The sequence below is a fragment of the Armigeres subalbatus genome, chromosome 2 (assembly GCF_024139115.2).
Source record: "Armigeres subalbatus isolate Guangzhou_Male chromosome 2, GZ_Asu_2, whole genome shotgun sequence".
Classification (NCBI taxonomy): domain Eukaryota; kingdom Metazoa; phylum Arthropoda; class Insecta; order Diptera; family Culicidae; genus Armigeres; species Armigeres subalbatus.
Genome location: NC_085140.1, coordinates 264,371,777 through 264,391,915, shown reverse-complemented (window position 1 = coordinate 264,391,915; position 20,139 = coordinate 264,371,777). Strand labels below are relative to the sequence as shown.

The window sequence follows — 20,139 nt, the reverse complement described above, 5'->3', positions numbered from 1 at the left end:
CGTCTGCTGGATCAACTAGTATATTATATAAACTATTATATAAATCTTCTTCTTCTTTTTGGTATTACATCCCCCGCTGCGACATTGCCGCCTCGCAACTTCAGTGTTCATTTGGCACTTCCACAGTTATTAACTGGGAGGTTTCTAAGCCAAGGTATCATTTTTTCATTCGTATATCATGAGGCTAACACGACGATACTTTTATGCCCAGTGAAATCGATACAATTTCCAATCCGAAAATTGCCTAGACCGACGCCGGGAATCGAACCTAGCCACCTTCAGCATGGTCTTGCTTTGCAGCAGCGCGTCTTACTGCTAGGCTAAGGAGGGCCTCAATTATATTAATATAAACAATAATAATGCTTTTGATGAAAAGAGAAGTTGATACATTTGTGGAACTTTCCAGCTGCAAGCTACTGCTCTAAATGCCTACTTACTGTATGTACTTGTCTGGCTGAATACTTATTAATGATCATAATTATAATAAGAAAAGTTTGGAGCTCCACAGTCGTAATCTGTAACAGTGACGTATCCACCATTTTCCATTGTTAACGAGTAGTAGTCATCGAGCTCTTTAACAGAATAATGGAAAACTTGTATGTTGTATTTTGGCTGATACGTAACTTTTTCAGATTACTGCAGTCCAGAAGAAACACTGCTCATTAACAGCATTTGGTGAATATGTTTTCAATGATCACCTTTTCACTTTTGAATAAATTAACTGTTCCTAGGAATAAAATTTCCATCTATCAACACTCTCACACTAATGTAAAATAATTCTAAAAACGCTTGTCCCGTACTTGTTAGTTAAAACCATTTCCTAACAGCCGAAACTGAAGTAGCGCCAGTACACAAATTGCATTATTTCCATCCACAGATTGCTCCTGCACCAACCGACAACGAGCGAACATCTTGCCATACACTGCTGGGAAGTTTTGAACACATTCAACTGGGCAGCGCTTTGTGCGTATCGAATATTCCGCATCTGCAACATATGTAATTCGACAAAAAACGAGGTACGAACGCTCAGTGGGAAACACTCCGAGGTGGATGGAATGAAACCCAAACGCAAAAACATCATTTCCATATTTTGCACCCAATTTTACATTCCGTTTTTGATGCTGGCCGTGTGGAGTGCACTTTGCATATTTTAACCGGCTCGCGAGATCGCAGCAGTTTTAGCGGGAAAGCAGTAGGACGACCTTGCGCTTTGCTTGGTGTTGATTTTTCATGTGATTTCCACGGACAGGGATATTGCGACTGAACTGAATAACCGTTTCGCAATGGCATCATGTTCCGCTGGAATCTTGATGATCTGCTTAGAATTATATTAGACATGTAAATTCATGTAGATAAGCTCTCTCTGCAATTAGTGAAAAGGGGCTATTATAAGGAGCATTAAAGCAGGTTAAGAAGCGTCATTTGAAAAAAAAATGAACCTTCCCAGGGTTTGCAGAAATCGGTTAATGGCGAAGACAATATGTACCTGTTTCATTTATTTATCCAGCTTACATCTAAACAGATAACACTGAATCAACAATTTGCGTTGCGTTGCGTTGTAACGGAGTATTTCGTAGATTGCATACTGATAGTTGTCATGTATATTCTTTACCTTTCTTATCCCAATTGCTTATGGATTTCCATTTGGGATTCAATGGAAATCCAATTGGGGGTCCAAAATGATAAAACATGAAAGCTATCATTTCCGGCCACGCCCATCTTCTCCGTTACTAGGAAAGGGAAGGAAATGATGATATGACATCTACTTAACGAGAGGCCAGCGACTCACCGACGCCCTCATAGATGTCAAGGAATTGGATGGTGGGTAGGGTATGTGGTTTAGGAGTATCATTATAAGCAAATGATAGAAAATTTGTGGAAATACGTTGGGAGTGACCTTGCTAAGAAATTTATGCCACTCCGTTATCCTTTCCGATGATTTTCCTCGGATGGGGCGAAGGTATTAGCCTTGCCCTGGCTAATAGCCTAGGTTTAAGCGCCTTTGCTCGCTCTCTGGAACGAAAAAAGAGCAAAAAGAAATTAAATTCCCCTCCCCTGATATGATAATGATTTTGATCAACAAATGAATTCTAAGTGGATGAATAAATGATCAAACGGCTGCAAACAAGCCTCTATTGTCGTAGCAGAAGCAAACCCGATTAAGACAATTGAGCGATTCCAAGCAACAGCATCAAAATTTAAGAAAATTTTTAATTCATGATTTTCTATTGAGTTGAAACTTTGCACAGTTTTTCAATTTCATCTAAATCGTCATTTTCGATATCAAATCTTCATATTGAGTCACGACTAACTTTTCAAAAGGGTGTATGTGAAAATAGTTCAAAAATATTCAAAACGCTGCACAGTAAAAACGGAATGTTCGATTGTTATGATTTTTTCAGCAAAGTTAGACAAATAAATGGTGATTCTTGAAAAAATGTACACAATAAAAAAATATATTTTTGCGTTAAAAAAATATCATTTTTGTCACCAAAACTCAAATATCTTAAAACCCTATCTTTTTACTATATTAGCTATCTACCATAAACATTTGGTGATGATAAACTAATAAACAAAAAAGTTATTGCATTTCAAATTTTTCACAATTTTCACATCTAGTAAAAAAAATTTCCGTGTATTTTTTTTTTCAAGAATCGCAGTTTGATGCTGATTTTATTGTTAAGGGCCTTGCGTGAGTTAAACAAGTTGTTTGTATGATATTCCATATTTATGTATTCATCGATATTATGTATATTATATGTATAAATATTATATGTATAAATAAATAAAATGAATTAATATTATCCTAAGTATTAAATTAAATGTGGCAGTTACACAATGTTGTTATAGAAACTCTAAGAGTTTTGGGTTTGAATGTTGGTATGGGTTATGATATCATGAAAACAGTTTATTAATACTTATTTTTATTTATTTTTATTCAAATTTTTAAAATATCGAACACTTTTGAATTATTATCAGCACAATTTGAGTATAGTTTTGCTTTAATTTTATTTTCCGACAATGGAATGAAACAGTGAAATTTTTGGGTTCCTTGGATCGTTTTCGCGTTATTAAATTGCTCGCTGAGCTCTGAAGCCTTTATTTCGTACTCTTCAGTAGTAGTAAAACAAAATGATAATTTGGTTAAATCTTTTTCTTTTCTACGATTTGCCCAATCAAAAGTTCTTTCGCAGTTTTAATTGGATGCTCACGTTCTTTGGCTAAACTTGCTCTTGTGGCCATGCGCTTTATTGTTCCTCCAATAGCATCACAAGGACCTTTGCCATGTGATGTAGCAAAAATGCCATTCTGCATCAATTCCATACATTGATTTAAATTGACATAGGCTCGAAAATTCTTACGATTTTTGTACTGCGACGCTGCTCCATCAGACATGAAATATATCTTTTTGCTTATCAACGCGTAAAAAGTTAATCATTTTTCAATGAACAAGTTTACGGATACTGAGTCGTGTCTTAAATCTTCGGAAATTATAATAAAACTTAAGTGTTCAATTTGCGTACTTCCATTAAAATAAATAACGAATGGATGAATTGTAGCTTGTTGTACGTTCCAGTGATGGGACTGCACTTCATCTTGCAATACAAAGCTGTAATTTTCAGAAAAATCACAAATGACTAAAAATTCACCATTTTGTAATGTATTTTTCGTACTTTTTAAAAAGCTGGATTGTTCTGTTTTAATGAAATCGTGAGGGATTAAACTTTCTCATTCCAAGCAAAACTATGACACAAAATCATCTACAGGTTTTACAATAGTTTCTATGTCACACCTATCCGTGGTCACCCATTGCTCAAATGATAACTGATCAATATATTTTTCTTCAAACTCAGCGAATAAAGTATTTTCCAATGATGAAGAATCTGGACAATCCGAACAAGATCGTAGATAGCAATTTGATGTTGTATTTTCACTCAAAAGACTACCAGTTAACATTTTAATATCCTTTGTTAAATTGATTCTTTTCAAACTATGTAAAATAAGATTAATATTCTCATGGGTTGTGCACACACACATTATGTGTTCCTGAATTGGAAAGAAGCTTACATTGCCTTGGCCGAAGGCTTGCAAATGAGGAAAAACCTATTTTAATATTATCGTGAATTTCCTTGAAGCGTGTGTATGCTTCTTTCAAAGTCGTCATCATTAATCGTTTTTGGATTGCTTGACGCTTTCCATCTTTTTTTACTGATACATAATCTTTTTGACCAGGCATAGCTCGACTTACTTCATCATCTTCAAAATATTGAACTACTATTTCTTTTGTCTCATCTGTTAATGCAGTACTAGACCTAGTATTTTTGGTTGAAAGACAGTTATTCTTCAATTGTTTTGCCTCTTTTACTGTATTTCTATTGGTTTTGAACTCATCAATGGCATCCTGAATAGACCACGAACTTGGCAGCATCGACAAAATCAATAATTTTTCTTTCCTTGTCGTGGCTGCATTCGAGAACCTTTCCTTCATATTTATAATTACCTCATCGTAGTCTGTATTTTCCACATCATCAGGTCCTAATTTGAAGAGGTTTCTTCGTACAGCTTCGTTTATTTCACGGTATTTTTCTCCGGTAATAAACGTAGTCCATCTTACTCCATTTAATCGGAGTCACTTTTATCCCAGCTATGCCCTCGTTAAAGCGTTCGATGTTGACCTTTTGGATACACTCATCTTCCGATTGATTTGTTGAAACAGATTTCGCTGATGGTACGGTGGCAAGGCTCTCAGCACTTAATACTTCTGGTAATTCCTCAGTTGTTGTCGATACATCTGGCAATTCCTCAGTTGCTGTCGTTTTCGAACTTCCTGCGCTCTGCTCAACCGATGATATACAGATTGCTCTTTTGTCAACGTTTAGACGGCAGGACGTGCAAATGCGTAAATTTGTATTCAATGTGGACATTGGAGCATAACCAGTCGCTTTCAGTTTATCTATGGTGCTTTCGGTGAGATTTCGTAACTCTTTTGAACACTTTTTTCCATCAAACGGCCTACAACAGTTGAGAAAGCGGCTACTCATGTTGTTCGTAATATTTCAATAAACAAAATCACTTTTAAGTTTTTACTGACTAGTTTGGTGTCATTTGTTTGACTGAAGAAAAAAATTACTATAAGATCTTTAACAACCTTAGTAGTAGTAATTTTTTTGCTTTTTCGTGAGCATTGTCATGGTATGTACCTATCATGCATTTGTTGTTGTTTTAGATACCCGTTTCCTCCCGATCATAAAGTCTATTCTCTAAGAGGTATATTTTTTGCAGGTAAACTATAGACGTACACGTGTATATAAATCTTTGATTTTGCAGCTTTTGTCTTAAAATAACATTTCTGATATGTTTCTATCAACGTTATTATCAACAGATTTCAACACTATTAAAAGAATTTTCGCCAGTCACGTGCAATGAAAATTATGACACTATCAATACTTTTGATCACAACACTGGATCGTGTCTAAGTTTCTTATAGATGCTATGAATAATTAAATCAAAATATCATGAAAACAACTTGTTTAAATCACGTCCCTTAACAATAAAAATCTGCATCAAACTGCAATTCTCGAAATAACTTACACAGAAAAATTTTTTTTACTAAATGTGAAAATTGTGAAACGTTTGAAATGTCATAACTTTTTTGTTTATTAGTTTACCATCACCAAATTTTTATGGTAGATAGCTAATATAATGGACCTTTTTCCCGTACGTTCGAAAAAAGATAGGGTTTTGAGATATTTGAGTTTTTGTGACAAAAATGATATTTTTAAAGGCAAAAAAAATTTTTTTTTACTGTGCACATTTTCTTAAGAATCACCATTTAGTTGTCTAACTTTACTGAAAAAATCATAACAATCGAACATTCCGTTTTTGCTGTGCAGCTTTTTAAATATTTTTGAACCATTTTCACATACACCCTTTTGAAAAGTTAGTCGTGACTCAATATGAAGATTTGATATCGAAAAATGACGATTTAGATGAAATTGAAAAACTGTGCAGAGTTTCAAATATTTTCGAAATGGTCGCTCAGGATCGACTGACATGCCCCCGTGGAATGCCTCAATTAACTTTTTCACTATGCCAAAAGATATTGATAAATAATTATAATTAATTGATAAATTAACGAGTCTATTTTTTAGATACAGTTTAATAATAATTAAAGGGCTATTGTGGTAACCCAGATATATGTTTATGCATGGCAGGATTTGCTTCCTTAAGTGTGTCTGGTGTAAAATTACAGGCATATGATTTTTTTTTATATTTTATGAACATAATAAAAATAGTAAAGACTTACCCCATTTAGATGGACTTACAAGTGCCATTCCTTATGCTCAAGAGTAGCGAAGCCAACAGTGTTTGTGAACTTGATTCCCGAAAATTAACGCCATTCTTTCGAAAACTCGCAGTCCTCTCCACACGAAGTATCCTTCTGTCGTCGGGGGTCGGGGCAGTACTGGAATAAGTCGTGATCGTCATAAGACAGAGAGCAAAGCGCCTTTTTCTATTTCAGGCGACCAAATGAAAGAATCGTGGGTTCTTTGATCAATTTCGCATGAAAGGCAGTCATGAAAGGCAGTCATGAAAGGATGTTGTGCTTTATTTTAAAATTTAAATTTCTAAGTTATTTTAATAGATATATGCAAAGAATAGTGACTAGTCGATAAATTAATCATATTCCTTTAATTCACCGGGTTGAAAGTGGTAATAAACACAAAAATAAAGCAGATATTGCACACTTTCATGCCCTGTCATGGGACAAATATTTTTTGAGATTTTTGTAGCATGCCATTCATCCTTCGCGTTTCTATAGATATTGAAAGGGGCAAATATGTAAACATCGCGTGATATCTCTCATTGAAAATGAGAAATTCCAGTACTGGTCGGGGGTCCCAGTCCAGCAACAGTTTAGAAACATTGTTTTCACTCTCATTTATTTTGTAAACTTTATAAATAAAAAGCAGTTAAAATTTCAGAATAAAATGACTGCAGCACGCACAAAAAGATTGTCATCCGATGCCTCTGACTACTACGATCTCCCCACGATAACACTGAATCAACAATTTGACGGCACAATACACGGTTAGAGGCCGCATCTCTGCATCCTCGAATGCGCCCCACACTGGCCAAGTCATTCTGTACCTGGTCAACCCACCTCGCTCGCTACGGTCAACGCCGTCTTGTACCTGCCGGATCGGAAGCGAACACCATCTTTGCAGGATTGCTGTCCGGAATTCTTGCAACAATTCCTGCCCATCGTGCCCTTCCAGCTTTAGCTACTTTCTGGATGCTGAGTTTGCCATAGAGCTGGGCGAGCTCGTGGCTCATCGTTCGCCGTCACACACATTTTTTTTTGGACACAGCCAAAGATGGTCCTAAGCACCTGTCTCTCGAATACTCCTAAGCTGCCAAGTACTTCTCGAGCATGGTCAATGTTTCATGTCCGTAGAGGACTACCGGTCCTTCAAGCGTTTTGTAAATGACCCATTTGGTGCGGTTGTAAATCTTTTTTAACCGCAGTTTCTTCTGGAGCCCGTAGTAGGCCCGATTTCCACAGATGATGCGCCTTCATATTTCCCGACTAACGTTATTATCAGCCAAGGTAGACGAATTCATCGACCTCCTCAAAGGTATCCTCGTCTATCGTAATACTGCTTCCCAGGCAGGCCCTGTCGCGCTCGGTTCCGCCCACTAACATGTACTTTGTCTTCGATGCATTCACCACCCTTCCAACTTTAGCTGTTTCACGTTTCAGGCGGGTGTACAGTTCTACTGTTACCTTTGCAAATGTTCGGCCGACAATGTCCATTAGACTGGCCCAGGATACAAAAAGTCGTCGGATTTTACGGGGCACCCCCTAGGATTTTGCCTTTGGGTAATAAAATCATTCTCTGAAAATTTAAGCCTGATCGGTTATTGCATACGCTGGCGCAATTGATTTGAAGTTAATATGGGGATTTCAGCCGAAATATATGAGAAAATACACCTCTGTTACTATTTTGTACAGGAAAGTGGATGGAAGAGCCCGATTGAGCCCAGATTTGCAGGAAATGAAGTTAAGATGCACATGAACAATTAGACATAAAATTCTACTATGATTAAATAAACTTAACATTAGTTTTTAGCTGATTTATTTGGAGTGTGGTTGAGCACTTTGATATTCATTAATTGCCATGAAAGCAAGCGCATGTAATCGAAGGTAGCTGCGATATGTTTTGTGGTGCGCGTGCTGTTACTTATGTTTCAGTGCGCGCGAAACCACGAATATCGTCGACGAGAAACATCTTTCTACGGTCTGACGATATTTGAGGGTAGCTGGAATGGCCCAAGACGGAGCTTCAAATTGGTGGCAAAGAAGGCTGAATCCATCACATTTCAGCAGGCCCTGACTGAGATCCTCACTCAACAACAGAGACTGAGATCTTCCAATTGTCACAGCAAGTGTAGGCAACGCATCTTTGCTTGAAGGAGCTTTCTCGTGAAGACATCGCTCTGGATTCTTTGGTCAGTAACCTCCATGAGTTATATGCCCCCTCCGATATGCCCCAGAAGAGAGGTGCACATTCATGGCATCGATGCAGACGCTGTTCCCGAATGTTTTCACCAATAAGATGGTGCTATGCAGCAAAACGAAAGTCAAGGCCCAACTTCGAGGAAATCCTCGGCCTGTATTCAGACCAAAAATCCCGCCTCTTACAGCATGGAAGGCGCAGTTGAAGAAGAAATTCACCGTCGAAAGCCGAACGGGTTAATTTGCATTTGTGCGGATTTCTAAACGGGGTTAAACGATGTTCTGGAAGCTAATCAATACCCCTTTCCGTTACCGGAGGATATTTTCTCGAAGATGTTAGGGTTTCGATACTTCAGCCACATAAACCTTTCCGATTCCTATCTCCAGGTGGAGGTGAATGAAAGCAGTCAACAGCTTATAACCATAAACACCTACAAAGGGCTCTACCAATTTACGCGATTGTCACCTGGCATCAAGTCAGCCCCATGGGCATTCCAGCAAGTGGTGGATTATAGGACTCAAATTCACCAGTGGTTATCTCGATGACGTCCTTGTAGGAGGCAGAACGGAAGAGGAATACAAGCACAAGCAAGAGCCGGTTTTACAGTGAGGACTGAAAAATGCAGCTTCAGCATGGAGCAAGTCAACTACCTAGGACAAATTATGGATGGCGATGGTATATGGCCTGACCCGAATAAAGTTGCTGCCATTGTTAACATGCCACCACCACATGATCTTCAATCATCATACGTACCCGAAACTCGGAAGTTGCATTACCCTATGAATAAGCTACTGAAAGCTGGTGTCAGATGGGAATGAAATGCAGCCGGTCAAAATTTATTTGATCGGTTCAAGGTCGGCAGATGCGTCCTCAATCGGAATCGGAGCTAGGATAGCACACAGGTTCCCAGGCGGAACTATAAAAGCAATCAGCCATGTATCCAGAAGCCTCACACCAGCCGAGGAAAACTACAGAAACGGAAGAGTTATCCTTGATATTCGGAATCACGCGATTCCATCGAATGCTGTTCGACAGACACTTTGGAAGCCGATTACAAACCATTGCTGTCTTCTTTACAATTTCGACATTCAATGTGTATCCACGGAGAGCTTTAGTTATGCTGATCTATTGTCGAGACTTAAACAATCACACTCGTCCTGAAGAAGACTATGTAATTGCGGCAATCGAGCTGGGATAAAATTTTCAAGATGTTGTTGATCAGTCGCTGGAGTTCGTGCCGTTGACGTACAAATCGATCCAGTCAGAAACTAAAGCAGATTCAATCTTTCAAGAAGTTGTTCAACACGTTCAGCAAGGATGGCCTGCCGACAAAAGTGACGTCACCGAATCTTGTCAGCAGTTCTATCTTCGTAGAGATGGATTATATGTTATATCCAACTGTCTTGTTTATGGCGAGCGATTGGTCATCCCGGAGAAGCTCCAGAAGAAAGTTTTTCAAATGCTGCACAAAAGTTGAAAGGAGCAGCTGCTAGAAGTTATGTATACTGGCCTGGAATCGACGACAGTATTTCCCATCTAGTGCGTTCTTGCAAGGAGTGTCAACAGAGTCAAGCTAAATTCATGGCCAGCAGAGCCGTAGCGTGGACTCCCAGCGCCCTTGGCGAAGCGGTTATTAGGCGCCCCTTACTTTCATGCATGCTCAAAACAAAAAGTATTATAAGACCTAGGATATTTTTCAAATCAATTAGCCTGTGTCCTTGCTCATTGCTCGATCCTGGGAAATGAGAAAGCGGACTCTTTTGATAAGGTAGGTGATATGGAAGGTAATGTTTACGATTGGAAAATAACCTTAGATGATTTTTTCCTATTAGTTCGTCAGGAAACCTTGATCAGCTGGCAGCAGGAATGGGAAGTTGGGTAGATGGCTGTATTTAATCTGATCTAAAGGAACATCTCCGGATCCGAAGAAAACAACCAAAGGAAAAGGTTGGCAGGTCTCTGTCGTTTCCCTTTCATATGTCATCCTTTCGGTGTTATCGCCCAAATAATTGTTTTGTTCGTTCCGTTACAGAAGTGAATGGCAACTATGTGAACATCAGCATCGTTATCACTTAAGCACCTTGAATTCCCTTCCTTTTCTACCATTTTATTGCATTCCATAACAAAATTGCGAGTCTTTCTGTTCCGCAAAACTAACATTAGTGCATAAGAATCATGGAAAATTGTAATTAAAACTTGACACCGTAATGCTTAACGGCAAATGAGCCTTCCAAATAAACGAAAGTTTTTTTGAAATATTTTTTTCGCGTAGTGGATTTAGTAAATGTTTGCTTTATGAATTCCTGCATATGTTCTTGTAAGTAGGAAGTAGGGATTATTAAAAAGACCAGAATATTTTCAATAATCCCTGTTTTATGAATTTTAACGATATTCTGAAAGATTAAATAAACCTACGCAAATAAAAAAAATGGATCCAATAGCGCATGTGTTACCGACAAAAAATCCAGACTTCTTTGATGTGAATTCACCCACTAGTGGATCGGACGTAGTCAAAAAAACCCTATACTTTGGAGTAGACCGAAAGATCTTTGGAATTACCATTAGACACATTCCACGCATTTCTACGCCAAAGGACCAACATTTCAAACTAAAAATTAAGGTCCAGTATTAATAGGACACGAAAACATATATATTGAATTATAAGAAAAAACATTTTCCCACTGAAAATTGGTTTGGGAACATAGTTTAACAGCCAATCAAAGTAGTAGACTTTTAGCATGAAAAAAAGGCTTCGTAATCATTTTTTTTTACAAATGTGCTCCATCGCACCTATTTGGCTTCAAATGTATTAATGAATACATGATAAAGTAGAGTTGATAATGACATTTTTTTGTACCAATTGTATTGTTTCAAACATTTTGGTTTTCATGAAATATTTATACTTTTAAAACAGTGACATTGAAATGGTGTCGCGTTACGAAAATAGTCGTATTATTGATACTATACAAAAAGTACACACATTGGAAAAGTAATATTTTGGATTCTCTTAGTACTCGTCAAAAGCTTTCTTTTCATATATTAAGATCCAAAATCGGATCATTATTTATGTAGTTACACTAGGTACAAAAATATGGTGTCGCGTTACGCGAATTCAGTGTGCTTCTGGAATGAGGGATATACGGCTTTCGGTTTATGTGTACAGTATCACAATGGATCATAAAATGAAAAAAAGTTTCTATTTTGTATGTTAGGGTTTGTACATGAATAGCGTAACAAAATAGGGGGTGGAACGGGGTGTGTCATTTGGTAACTGTTCATACTAAAAAAATGAGTTCCCATATAATAAATGTTACGAAGAATTGAAATTGCAAATTTGGTTGTTTCATAGAACTCATAGGAGTCGTCCATAAATAACCCCCGTGAAACTAGGGCTCAACTATTTTTTGTTTGAATAGATTGTAAGGCTTTTTTAAACATCTCGCACATCTTCGCACTCAACATCATCAGGTACTCATGAGAGTATACGTAACGAACAATTTGCTCCTGAACACGGTTTCCTTCTACCATTTAACGGACATGGCAGTTGTGCGTTGCTTTATTGTTGAGTGTGGTGCCCTTGTAAACGCGAGTGCACTTAATTTTGGATTCCTTGAGGAATGTCCTTAATAAAGACATATTATATTAATATTAGACATTCGAATGAATTTCACTTTGAACTTGAATATATAACACGACACGTCTCACGTCACATACAGTGTAATTTAAATGGGAGGTATCGACAATTATCATTTTTCTTAAAGTATTGACTCTAGAGCGTAAAGATTTAAAATGCACGCAAGTAGTGCACTCTCTTGTAATGAATATTTGTTGAGGCATGTAACATACACCAATGTCTTTGAAAGGATATAAATAAAAAGTTGAAAACAGACCACGTTCCAGTAGAATCGTAGAGTAAAAAACGACAGAAAGGTGCATCTTCAACATTTCTGATTTGCTTGGGTCATCATTTCAAAATGGTTAACGCAGAAAAAAAGCAACAAAGAACTTTTCAATGTAAAATAACAACTCACTTCTAGGGAGATCGATCATCTGACCGCGTATTGTAAAGCCGATCCTGATTATACCTGGGCGTAACTTATATAAAAAGCAGTGAACCCATTAGCATTGATTTTGTTTTGAAAACTGGATATGTGACGTGAATGGTTTTGGTTTAGTACCGAATTTGGGCCGGTTAGTCCCTAAAACCTTAATACCCGAAACTCCAGATCACGACCACTAACTCGAACTAAATTCAACGATAGATAATGTGATAATATTCCACGTCAAATGCAACATGCCGCATCGAGATCGACTGAAATTATGTACTCCATGAACGATAAACACGTTCGCGTAACGCGACACCATTTGCAGAACCCTGTTTGTTGATCAGCGTAACGCGGCGGGTTTTAAATCAATCCAGCAATTTTTCATATAATATCCGTTTTAATCCATAATTTGAATTCACAGCCTCATTTCTATTAATGTACACGAGAAATGCTTGGAATAAGCCGAGATTCCAAACCTTATACCAGAGCTAAAAAACGCACTTGCATTGCCAATTGCAAAAAAGTGCATTTCAGCAATGGTGTCGCGTTACGAAATGCAGCGCGTTTTATTAATCATATTCAAAGCGAAAAATCTTAAAATTAATATTCCATCAGAAAGGAAATTTAGTGAGGATAATTTTAAACCTGTTTAATCATATGTCCCCGAAGTTAATTTTCGAATGCGGATCTAATTTCTCACTGAAAGTCGACTCCTCATGGTGTCGCGTTACGCTGGAATGTGTCATTAGACCTTGGCCGGTGGTTTGAATTGGTAGAAGATAGAAATAGCGATTGGACCAAGACGAATCAACTAAAAAATCAACTCTAGGTTCGGATAGGGTGACCATATGATATTTTTCCACAGGAGGACAATTCACCAGAATTGAGCGAAAAAGGAGGACATTTGGTTTAAAAAGGAGGACATTAAAAAATATATAAATATAACACTTCTATTTTAATAACATAACAGATTGCTTTATTAAGACCGATGGAACGTTTTCGACTATCATTATAGTCTACATATAGCACTTTCTAATTATAAACTACCAGCAACCTCTTTTTAATAGAAAGATTTTAGCTTCAACTAATTTTAAAATCAGTTGCGAACAAATGTTGAATATTATTATGCTGGCATTTTCAGCGATATTTCAAAGAATTCTAACAAGTATCATTGTTTATAATTCTGAATGTTCATTGCTACAATAGACAACAGGCTGAACATTAGGTTCTATAAGGACCAAGTACAAGATACTTAGTTGTCCAGCGAGTTTTTTTTCTTGAATGCCATTGAGAATCACAATTCAAGGCATGTGAATTAGAATGATACCGTTAACTGTACGACCATAAAATTCTCGATTGAACAAATTCTAAACTGTTTAGATTAGTTCTAGGTATTTCTATTCAATTCCAGACAGGGCTAGGTCAATATGATGTACTTTTTACCATATTGGGGCTAGGTGGCTGCTCTTTGTCTCATATATTCAAGAAGCATACCGTGCAATGCGTTTTAAAGACAAAGTGATGAGTGTTTACTCATCAAAAAAATTTGAGAAGCATTCGCATTTTTTTCCTAATCCATTTTTCATAATCCCGATGCTTCTGATATTTTTACCCCTGTATTACTGTAACTCACGGCGTTGCAGTTTTGGATAATCAAAACGAATGATTTAGATTTTTCTTGACGATACACCAACATCAGTCGAACCCTCTACATCATTATTGCATTATTTTATTCCAAAACTTTAAGGAAAATATTTCAGATTTAAAAACAGAAACGCAAACGTGTAGAATGTTTTGTTACAGAATGGACTTCTGTTGTATTATTGTTTGTTAAACTAGATTTTTCCGGCAATAGTTATTCATACAAATATTTTACAAAATTTCCAAAAAGGAGGACATTTTAGCGCAAAAGGAGGACATCTGGTTTTTAATGAAAAAGGAGGACATGTCCTCCTTTAGGATACCATATGGTCACTCTAGGTTCGGATCAAGATATATCAATTCCTGAAGTGGGTAGTTGGGTGGCATTGGTTGACGTGGTCAGGCCAATAAATTTAAACTTTGAAGTAGTTGTTGCAATCATTACTGAAATCCCTTGATGCAGGTTCTCGTATTCAGCATGTTTTTCATTAAGTGTTTTTTTAAGCTTTACCAGATTATATAGAAACAAATGAAAAAAAAAAAACAAATTTAAAATATCAAATATTCAACGGCTTTGCTCGTTTTTACAATCATAAAAGTGTCTGATTTAGAGGAATCAAAAATGTATCAAATGCTATCATTATGGTCCGTTTTTGAACCTCAAGTAGTTTGCCTGCATAAAATGAGAGGTTTTATCGTAAATTCAAACAAACTCCGAGTATCTATTATTTTGAAAACGACTTAGTTTTCTTAGTCACGAACAAAAATTATACTTGGTTTTCACAGTCAACTCTGTGTTTCGCCTTTGGCGTATTGAAGTCCTCATTTAGGGCTTCTCCCCCAGAAACTTGTTCCATTCTTCTTTTCAATTATATTTTCTGTTCAATTCAGGTTCCATTTCAAGCGGTATCCAATCGCGTTAAAAGATTTGTCATCATTTTCAATAGTTCTGGATTTTGGCGCCCCCCTAAGGCCTGGCGCCCTTGGCGGGGGCCAACCTGGCCAACCACAAGCTACGGCGCTGATGGCCAGTACCCGAAAAACCCTGGCAACGACTTCATATCGACTACGCCGGACCAGTCGATGATTGGCACTACCTTGTTTTAGTCGATGCATACGAAGTAGCCAGAAGTAATACCTACCCGTCGAAATACTACGTCAGCTCTAGGAAAACTACAAGGCATCTTCGCCTGTTTCGGAATGCCAGAGAGAAGAGAGCCGAAGAACATCAATTGCAAATTCGCCACTCTTCGCGAAATCGAAAGATGCAAGCATCTATAATCGTCAATCGCTCTTTCTCTACCGGAGAATTTCCAGAGTTATGGAAGGTAGCTTCAATCACTCCAATCCCTAAATCGGGTAGCTTAAACGATGCAGGAAACTACCGTGAAATTTCGATTTCGATGCTGATGTTTTTCTACAGGGATTGAGTGCTTTGCCCACGATGCTTTGTATAGAGCCGTAAGTCCAGTTATTTCCGAGCACCAGCATGGGTTTGTGAAATGCCGGTCCACAACAACTAATCTGATGTCTTTCGTGAGTAGTTTGAAGAATAAGATGGACAAAAATCAACAGGTCGGCACTATTCACATTGATTTATACCGCACAATTTGTTGTTCACCAAGCTGCGGAAAATGGGCCTTCCAGACTGGATAACTGTTTGGTTGCGATTCTACTTGACGAGACGCTACGCTTATGTGAAAGTTCATGGCTGTGAATCATTGCGGTTTGATATTCCAACGGGCGTTCCGCAAGGCAGCCATTTAGGACCGCTTCTTTTCGTTCTATTCATAAACGATTTGTGTGAGCTAATTCAATCTGAAAAGTTGTTATATGCTGACGATTTGAAAATATTCAGAACTGTGCTCTCGTATTTAAACTGTTGTGCTATTCAACGTGACCTTGACGTGCTGCAAGAATGGTGCCAAATTAGCGGTACCTATAAATATAAATGCCGGGAAAAGTAGGATTATATCGTTTACCCGATCTCGCTTCCCATTGCTGCAGGATTATACAATGGCATCACAAGCATTACAGCGTGTAAGTTCCATCAAGGATCTTGGAGTTGTCATTGACAGCAAAGTGAACTTCAACGAACACATCGCCACTACCACCTCGAAGGCTTTTGCGTTACTAGGGTTGACAAAAAGGATCGCTAAATCGTTTACCGACATTCACGCTCTAAAATCAGTATATTGCGCCATAGTCCGAAGCGTGCTAGAATACGCCGTACAAGTTTGGACCGGACGCAGGAGGACCGCATAGAGCGAGTACAACGATCCTTCGTCCGGTATGCTTTAAGGAACCTGCCGTGGAATGATCGGGTTAGGCTCCCTCCATATGAACACCGGTGCAAGTTGATTGGACTCAGTACCCTGACATCGAGACGAGTATTTCTACAGAGGGTCTTCTGTTTTGACCTGGTGAGGAATGTGATTGACAGCGAATACTTATTGAGACAAGTAAATGGTTACGCTCAACACCGTTCTCTACGATGCCGTGCACTGCTCTACATCCCCTCACTTCACACCTTATATGGTCAGCCATCACATTCCACTGCTTAGTTGCTGCACACATTTTAATGACGTGAGCGAAAGTTTCGATTTTAATATTAGTAAGACTATAAACTTAAAGTAGTAACCTTAACATATTTCACTATTACTTTAAGTTACAGTCTGTGCAACAATTATATGTTTAAGACAGTGGACAAATAAATTAATAAAGATAATCTAGATGTTTCCGCTTTTGTCTAACGCGTTCCACGTTCTGTCGGATACCTTGCTGCAGTGCGATCACCTCAGTCAGTCAGCAGTCCTTCTCCTCTAGAGTCTGTCTGCACTCTTCGTCGAACCAATCGTTCCGTCGACTTCGTCCCACATTGTTCTCCGCTACGTCGTTATTGGCTGCTTTAACTGTATTCCAGCAGACCTCAAGAGGGCCCCATCGAGTTCACCCTCTTTCGGCAAAGCTGCGCATATGCAGTGGCGACATCAGGTTGCTTCAGTCGCTCTATGTCGTACCGCGGCGGTCGTCAGTACCGAACATTGTTGATGACGGATAGTTTTTGGCGCAGTTTAACCATCACTAGATAGTGGTCGGAGTCGATGCACCACAATGTGTCGATCACGCGCCTTTGCGTATCGTCCATCATTATGAAAGCTGTTTCCAGCTCGTGTGTGTTTCCGCTGCTCTGGTAGATGGTATGATTCTTTCTAAACGTTCGCACCATTGATCCCTTCCCAAAAAACTTCCTGCGGCGCTACGAAATTTTAAGAAGTTAATTTAATCATCGTAAATGTTCTGTAGAATTGATCTTTAATACCGTGGACGGACATATTTAAACTGCGGACGCTTCATTTCGTATGGGGATTTTTTTTAAATACACCAGATTCTTTTTTTACACGGGGAATGCGTTCCGTGTAAAAAAAGTTTTCAGTTCAAAATTCGAAAATCCGTGTAAAAAAAGTTTTATGATTTCTCGACGAATTATGCAAAATGGAGTAACTTTGCAAAAATTTTGTATGGGATTTTTTTACATGGCCGTGTAAAAAAAATCCGCGTAAAAACAGAATCGGGTGTATTTCATCAATCTTGATTAAGGACACTCCTCACGGAATCCAAGTTTCAAAGTGCTCGCATTTTCGGGGGCATACCACTCGATACGGAGGCGGCACACAACTGTCATTTTTGATGATTTGGCTTTGCTGCGTCGCAGCATGCGTGAAATATTAAAAATGACAGTTGTGCGTTGCTTCCGTATCGAGTAGTGTGCCCCCGAAAACGCGAGCACTTTGAAACTTGGATTCCGTAAGGAGTGACCTCAAAAGGACCATTGATTCTATCTCATTTTAGTTAGCTAACCATATTAATTCAACGCGACGCAATTGTTTGCAATTTTTCTTCTCGGTTCTGTGTAATCAGGTGTCCGAAGTTTGAAACGTTGCGTTCGAAATATGACTTAAATGGTGTGACTTGAAATGTGCTACCAGGACAATTGTTTATCAAAAACTGCTTAAAAGCACTCATCACGGGATCCAATTTTCAAAGTACTCGCGTTTTCAAGCGCACACCATTCGATACGGAAGTAACGCACAACTGTCATTTTTATTATTTCACGCATGCTGCGACGCAGCAAAGCTGAAACAATAAAAATGACAGTCCTTAAGTATCCGAAATTTGATTTTGCATGGTAGCAGGGCCGGATTTAGCCGGAAGGGGGCCCCGGGGCCGACAGTATGTGGGGGCCCCAAAATGTACAAAATAGGTTGGTTTTGGTACATAAGATGGGGGCCCGGGGCCATGGCCCCCTCGCCCCCCCTAAATCAGGCCCGGCATGGTAGGTATGCCTTTGTTACAATTCTGAGCTCAATTAGGCATACGCATACCGAACCAATTTCTAGAACGAAAGAACGAAAGAGCGACGGAGGTGTATTTCCCTATGTATTTTGACTGAAAACCAAATCCAAACAAATGCGCCAGCTTATGCAACAAGCAATTGAGTTTAAATTTTCAGATATTAATTTTTTCACCCATAGGCACAATAATTGAATTATTCGACAATTTTTCTACTCCTCATACAAGGCTGGGCTTGTCTAATATCCATCCAATTGAGGGCATACAAAGCTTTTAATAATATGCTAATGAGAATATTAAGGTGAAAGGTAGGTCAAGTTCCAATTGGAATGTAGAGTCATTAAAGAGGAAGAAGTAAATTCAAAATGATAAAAACCATCCATAATCGACAACAATTGCGTATAAAATGACCAACAATTATTCCTTTTCATTTCATGTTGACCGTCTCCAAAACCGACGACACTAACTGTTAGGCTTCGCAAATTGGGTGCCTAATACACGGACTGGGGATGGGGACTAATTGCGATCGCACCAAAAGTAGGGTATGTATCGTGCTCAGAATCATACCGACTGCAATGCCTTAACTTGTTGAATTTCCCTGCGTTATGACGCCGCCCTTAGAGACGATTAATCCGTTTCCATATCTCTGATTTCTATCGACTCGTTTGCTCGACGTTTATTGCAGGTCAAGCTGTTCTCTCTACAACTGTTGCAGCAGAAAGTGGAGTTCAGCGCATGTGGGCTATTCGTTATCGACCACGGGTTGGCTTTCAATGTGAGTTATTAGCTGTCGCTAAGTTGGTAGTTGGTAATTGGGACCGTATTTTGTGTTGCAGATTGCCGGGGCGATGGCTACCTACATTCTGATACTGCTGCAGTTCGATGTGGCCCAAAATGGTTCGCAGTGGAAACGATCCCACTAGAGTGCATTCACACAATATGACCACCAGAATTGATTCTAGTTGTCTACTCAATTTAAATGCTAATATTGCACGACAGCAACGCTTTACACTTGTTGGATCGCTGGCAGACACGCTGAGCTTCTACTACGCAAAATGAACTCTCAAGTTCAATAACATTTGTTGAAAAACCCTATGATTTTTTTAAATGAGCGTAATCAATTTTGACCTTGAATTTTGACAACTGATGTAGCCAAAAGAGATAATAGAATCTACTCTATATGACAGTAAAGCTTGTTGAACAAAATAGGCTCAATATGGAAAGTATTGGTCATTGGAAATGTTCATGTCAATTACAATTACGCCTAAAGTACATATAATCATTACAATGAGTATAAGAAAATTACAGTGATGAACTCGAGCTATTAAGAAAAATCACTTGAATAAAGATTAAAAAAATAAAGGAAAGAAAATTATTTATTTTAGATTCTGTACTCTCATGCTGTTACTTACCCTTAAAAGGCCGGGACGACAGTCACCTCCTTCAAAAAGCTCGTTCTCAGTAAATCGTTGACCAAATTTCATGACCCCGGACTTTTCTCAAAGGGGATTAGTAGCGCTTTTTCTTTTGACATAGGTGTCGCCCGCTAGACCCCTCCCGCGTTCATGAGTATCGAA

General features: G+C 38.5%; 1 long non-coding RNA gene across 3 annotated transcripts; it reads left to right on the top strand.

Moving 5' to 3' along the window:
- The first annotated feature begins 882 nt into the window (after positions 1 to 882).
- LOC134216278 (uncharacterized) lies at positions 883 to 19,878 on the top strand. 3 transcript variants are annotated; one of them, XR_009980589.1, is made up of 4 exons: positions 883 to 1,016; positions 19,036 to 19,104; positions 19,248 to 19,337; positions 19,399 to 19,878. It is a non-coding gene; the product is annotated as an uncharacterized LOC134216278 (long non-coding RNA). The 3 variants fall into 3 exon arrangements; XR_009980587.1 differs by lacking the exon at positions 883 to 1,016 and adding an exon at positions 18,844 to 18,870; XR_009980586.1 differs by lacking the exon at positions 883 to 1,016 and having other exon boundaries at positions 19,010 to 19,104.
- The last annotated feature ends 261 nt before the right edge of the window (positions 19,879 to 20,139 follow it).